A 6035-nucleotide genomic window follows, 5' to 3' on the forward strand; every position below is an offset into this window, starting at 1 on the left:
TTTTTAAGGACATGTTGTAACTAGTGGTGCACAAATGACTCCTTGGTTAGATAACAAGTTATGTTTTTATCCTTGGACTATGCCCCCAGGCTTTCAGTAATGCCAGCATCAGCTAAGTTAGCATCTGATTAGTCGTTCTTGCCTCTTACTCAATGTCAGTCTTAATTATGCCTATTAATCTGGCACATTTTTTTGAACTGAGCTCTGGGCACAATCCTGCCTGACCCACAGCACTCAGCCACTATCACAACTAGGAGTTCTCATGTTTCTGCAATTCCAAGGGGTCTTATATGGGCTTTTCACCTTTAAAACAAATCTATGGGTATTCATCATGCTTTTGGGCAGTTGTGGCCTGGAGAGAAGAAATCTGGACTCCTCACCTGATGTTTTTGACTTTAGAGATCCCTTGATATCTTCAATTTCTCAGTCCAAAGTGAGGGTTAAGTCTTGTTTCCAAAGAAAGCTGGGTGATGAGGATGTGCTTGGATGATTTTCATTCTGGGAATGAGAAAAGGGTATTGGGAATGAGAAAATGTTGTAGAGCAAATGTCATAGTTCGGGGACCAGATTTCAACATCACAGTCACATCCATATTGATAATCAGGGCTGGCTTGTTAGGGAAGGTGGTGTTGGAGTGATACTACGTGGCATTTCTATCTATTTCAAACAGATGTCAGCACCCTGTTCCAAACCTCTCCAGCATAAAAGCAGCCCTGACTTTACTGAAGGTTGAACAGGGTTTTTTTCTCTCTCCTTTTCCTGCTTTCTTACATCACTTTCTGAATCACAGCTGCAATTCAACTGTGATCTATTCAAGGCTGGGGACTCAGTTTTATTAACATCAGGACAGATGTGCCTCACTTTGAGGTGGCCTTACATCTACTCAGCACTGTTAATTATCACAATGAAGTGAACGCTTGCCCCAACCAAGAGTCACAAATCTCTAGTTGGTTTCTTCATTACCTTACAATGATTTAACCTGACAGAGCAGACCAGTTGGGGAGCTAAGGAGAGATCTCTCTCCAGTTGGCCTCAGGCAAGTGTCAGACATAAAAATCTTCCCTTGGAAAGCTCCCTTTGAAGTGGCAAATAGGCTGGTGGCAGGTGAGATAGGGCTGGTGTTCGTCTCTCAGTGTTTTGGCATCACCCTGAAGGACAGCAAGGCAGCAATCCCTTTGCTCTTCTCCCCAGCATCTCCCAGGGTGTCACAGGACACACATCAGCCGCGGCTGGTCTCTGCTGAAAACATGTGACAAGCACACAAAAGACACTGTGGAGGCAGGAGGAATCTCAAATCCTTCACAGGGCAAGGCAAAAGTAAAGAAAGATCTGAAGACAGAGATTTGTGGGGTGTCTCAGCTCTCTGCCAAAACAATCTTCCCAGGACCTGAGCTTCCCATGGGACACAGACATGGCAGCTCTTGAGGAGCTGCTTCAGCTGCATCTGTGTGTCAGTGAGCTGTGTACAGATGTTCTGGCCCTCTCTGCAATGTGTCAGTGCTGAGAAGAGTGAACCAGGTCAAACAAGGGCTACTGCATCGAATTCTTGAGGCACTGGGAGAAAATCCCACCTTCTAGGCTGAAAGGAGACTTGGTGGGACCAAAGCCTGGCTCTGATTTTCTTTACCACCTGCTTCTAATCTTCTCTCAGTGCAAAGATGGGGTTCCTCAGGGTCCTTGCATAAGCCAAGTGCTGACCACCAGTAAAAGCAACTCCAATGAAGAATCATAGACTGATCTGAGTTGAAAAGGACCTTAAAGATCATCATCTTGTTCCAACCCAACATGGTTCAGAGATATTGATCCCAGTAAGCAGGTCCACAGGTTTGAAGAGCTTTCACCAAAACAGATCAGGAAAGCAAAAAAACCCAAATCTGCCTGTCCCATATTGCTCCTTTTTACTGGTGAATATCGCTGCTCAGAGGAGAAGGAGCATGCGTGGGGAGCACGTGCTCAGCGCCCATGGTGCTGCTGGGGCTGTGAGAGGTTAGCAGCCACCCAACTCTGGACCACCTGAGAAACCCCACGGGCAACAGCAGCAAATATTCCCTTTGGAGTTAACCAGAATGCATTGCATTCAAGCAATAACTACCTTTAAAAAAAAAAAAAGGAAAAAAAAGGAAAAAAAAACCAAACCCTGTTTTTTTCTCAGTGAGTAGAGAGACCTGAGAGTACCTGTCCTTTCCTTAGGTGTTCAGGCATTGACTCACCTGCACAGGCAGTGTACGGACAACTGAAAGCAAAACAAGGCAGCATAGGAGAGTCTTCCCAGTTTGTGAATTGATGTCAGTCCTCCTCCATATGGACATAATCCTCTTTTAAATATGTTTTCTGTTTGTTCCTTTTTTGACTCAGCAAGGCTGAGTATAGCTGGAGGGTGCAGGGGAAAGGGGAGAAGGGAATAAAAAAACAGAGCTACGTTTAATGAAAGTAGTATGAATGTTCAAAGGTAGTGCTCTGGGAACGAATCAATATGGTTGCTCATATGTACTGCAGAGAGGGCAGGCTCTGACACACATATGGTCCCAATAAGACGACACTCTCGTTCCTAGAAATAAAACTCGGGTGCTTTTGGGAATGCATGTTAGACAAGTTAAAGTGCAGTAAAGATAAGAACTCTTTGATTAATTAAGAGAGAACATAAAGTACTGCAAGCAGGCCATCAGAAACAACATTTCTTTGGCGAGGCAAGTGGTGAGAGATGTTTACAAGCTATGGCAGCTGCACATCCATCTCTGGACATTGTTTTTTAAAGGGAAGTAACTTTATGCTGCATATGGGGAGAGGTCTCTGAGACACCAAAACCTAACAAAAGACTTGTTGCTATGCGAAACAGCAAGGGATACTTAAGCCACTGACTGTATTTCTGGCACAGAAGTTTTATTCTTTTGTTCTTAGAAGCACATTGAAAAGCCCTATCACTGTTTGGAAGATTTTTTTTTCCATTTGGAATGAGGCAACAGCTATACTCTTTCCTGAGCTTGGAGGGAGCAGAGAGCATAAATCCACCAATATTCAGGTGGTTCTCAGGTACCAGAAACACCACTAACCATGAAATTACCTACTTAGAGAGGGAGTGTCTGGGTAAAAAAAAATAATTGAAAGACAGAAGCTAGTAAGGCCTTTATTATGGATAATGTATAATTAGAGACACTATGCTCGTGAGACTATAAATGGTGTGAAATCATGTCATTAGCATAAAATTACAACGGTAGACATGACAAATTTATCTAGACCAAATGTTATTAAAATCAGTTCCCCCTTTCTTGAGTGCAGTTTCTTATGGTATGTATCACTGAATGATATGTGTGATACAGTTGGCAGCAAAACCTCTCTTAACATTTTCGTGTCTCTCTTATTACAATAAATACTTCATTTCCACAGTGCTGTGTTTTAAACTCATCGTATTTTCAAAAAGCAGGGCATTCATGTAGGAGTGTCCATGGCATGGCAGGCTAAGCTGAAGGCTGCAGGACCAATCCCAGAGGAGGATGCTGAGGTTTCAGCATGTCGTGGTGCTGCGCGCAGCCATAGGGAGCACAGCTGGTTCCGGCTTCATCCACTCTCTGAATAAGTAGAAACTCAAACAGACACAAATTACTCCATTAGTGATGTCAAACTGAACAATTTATTTCTTCCAGTGCTGTGGGAGAGCTGTGTGAACAACATGGCAGGAGACGTGCCTCTAGACTTACCGCAGCTCACTACTCTACGGTCTCCAAAAGGCCTTTCCATCCCTAATTAGTACTATTCCCATTAAATTAACAACTACTGACCAAGAAACAACATTTCTCCCTGAAATAAGAATCACCCAAAGCCCTCAACACATCTCAGGTTTGGCTTGGTGGCAGTTCCATATCAGCTCTTGTTTCATCCCCTGCTGGAAACCTGTCCATTAACATCTGTGCCTCAAAGACCACCAGGCATGGCAGAGATCCTTTAGAGTCCAAACCCACCCAATCTGGGTTTGTTTAGACATAGTGAATTTCTGGAGTAGTCACAAGCCAAACCCTGAGGTGGTGAACAACACCTCAGCAGGGACAAAGGTTTTTCTCCGTGATAACTTGACAGCCTGTGCAGTACGGATGGCATTAACCATCTAGACTTCTTCAAGGTCCCATGACAGACATGACATGATGGACAATGACATGGTGGACATGGGATAACCTCACTCATCATACAGGAGGATGGAGAGGAGAAAAAACAAAATACATGAGGATGAGGACTTTTACCTCCTTTCTCTCCAGAAAAACTTATTTTGCTTTACTGCTGCCAAACACATTCATTTAGCATTTACTCATTTTGCTTTTAGATTAATTAAATTCAATCCTCCATAGCAACCCTTCAGGGAAAATAGAAAGTTAAGCAAGCTCCAATCACTATGCTGAAAACATTCCTTTAGGACACTTTTTTTTTAAAAAAAAAAAACCACAAAAGAAATCCAAAAAAAGCACACTAAAAAACTTTTTCCACCAGTTGTGAATGATGGACTCTGGTCTTTACAAACTGTCAAGCACAAATCGCACAAAGACTCTACTGCCAGCAATGACGTCAGGTTGGTTTCTTTGTGAAATTCCCAGTTATTTCACTGATGTACTGACTGTTCAGCACAGATGAAATCAGATTTATTCCCAAAAATCCAATTCAAAGATGTTTTACATTCCTCTGACAAAGGTTAACCTGATGGCTTGTTCTATCAGAGTTCATAAAACTTTTGTTCTTGGCTACTGTGTGTTTGGCCAAGGTTGGAATTTCAGAAGTGCTAAGTACTCATTTAGGCTTCTAAAAATGAAACAGTCTGAATTTCTGATCTGTTGAGAAACAGGAGCTCCCACTGGGAATAACAATTAGATCTGCGAAGATATATTCATGCAGCCACAGATCACTGGTCTTTTCGAAATATATTCCCCCTTTTTTTTTTTTGGATAAGGTCTCCTGAAGTCTGATGCTCTTTGCAAATCCATCCCTTGCTGGCAAATGCTTCATAGCAAACACTTGAAGCCTGCATGGACCAGTTTAATTTCTTCTTCGTTTTCCATAAACAGGAGTAAATTCTCAGAAAGAGGAAATGCCTGTAATATTTTTGAAGCAGCATATTTCTCCCCATATCAACAAATACCTCTGTCAGTGAATATTCCTTGGAGATATTTCAGAGTACTTCTTATTTTTTTACTTTCTTGAAAGAGATCAGCTTATCAACACTTGAAATAATTTTGAAAAGAAGGAACACACTTGATTTAATACATTTTGAGGAAAACAATATTTATTGGTTTCAATATGATTTCTCAGTTGTACTTGAACTTTGCAAGTTTGCAAACATCAGTCATAGTAGCAGCTTCTGACTTGAATTTGAGGGCACTAGGCCAGATTTACACCAGTCAGAGAAATACAGGGTTGCAGCAGACCACCTGCTGCAGATCACTGTCTACCACACCAAGCAGCCCATTTTCAAGCTCCTAATTTCCACCATCCCAGACTAAGGCTTCAAACCCAGATTCGAAACATGAGTATTTCTCTAGCCACTAAAGGAAAACTTGCATGTCATGAAATCATAGAATTATTTAGGCTGGAAAAGACCTTTCAAACCATAAACAAGTCCAACTATAAACATAACACTGCCAAATCCACCGCTAAACCATGTCCCTAAGCACCACATCTACACATCTTTAAATACCTCCAGGGATGGCGATTCTATCACTTCCCTAGGCAGCCTGTTCCAACGCTTGACAACCCTTTCAGTGAAGAAATTTTTCCTAATATCCAATCTAAACCTCATCTGGCACAACTTGAGGCCGTTTTCCCTTGTCCTCTGTCCAGAGGGTGATTCATCCCAGACTAAGAGAAGTCTCCAAGGGAATGGGGATGAATTGTGTAACAATGCCAATCTCCCTAAACAGAGCCTATGGGTAACATAGGTGACTTACAATCAACCAGCAATTTTTTTGGAAGATGAAGTCACATAAGACAAATTCTCCCTGCCCACAGAGAAAATGACACCCAGAGCAGCCAAGAATTAGGCTGGAATCCTTGGCCCT

The sequence above is a fragment of the Apaloderma vittatum genome, unplaced genomic scaffold (genome assembly GCF_000703405.1).
Source record: "Apaloderma vittatum isolate BGI_N311 unplaced genomic scaffold, ASM70340v1 scaffold19046, whole genome shotgun sequence".
NCBI classification, from domain to species: Eukaryota; Metazoa; Chordata; class Aves; order Trogoniformes; family Trogonidae; genus Apaloderma; species Apaloderma vittatum.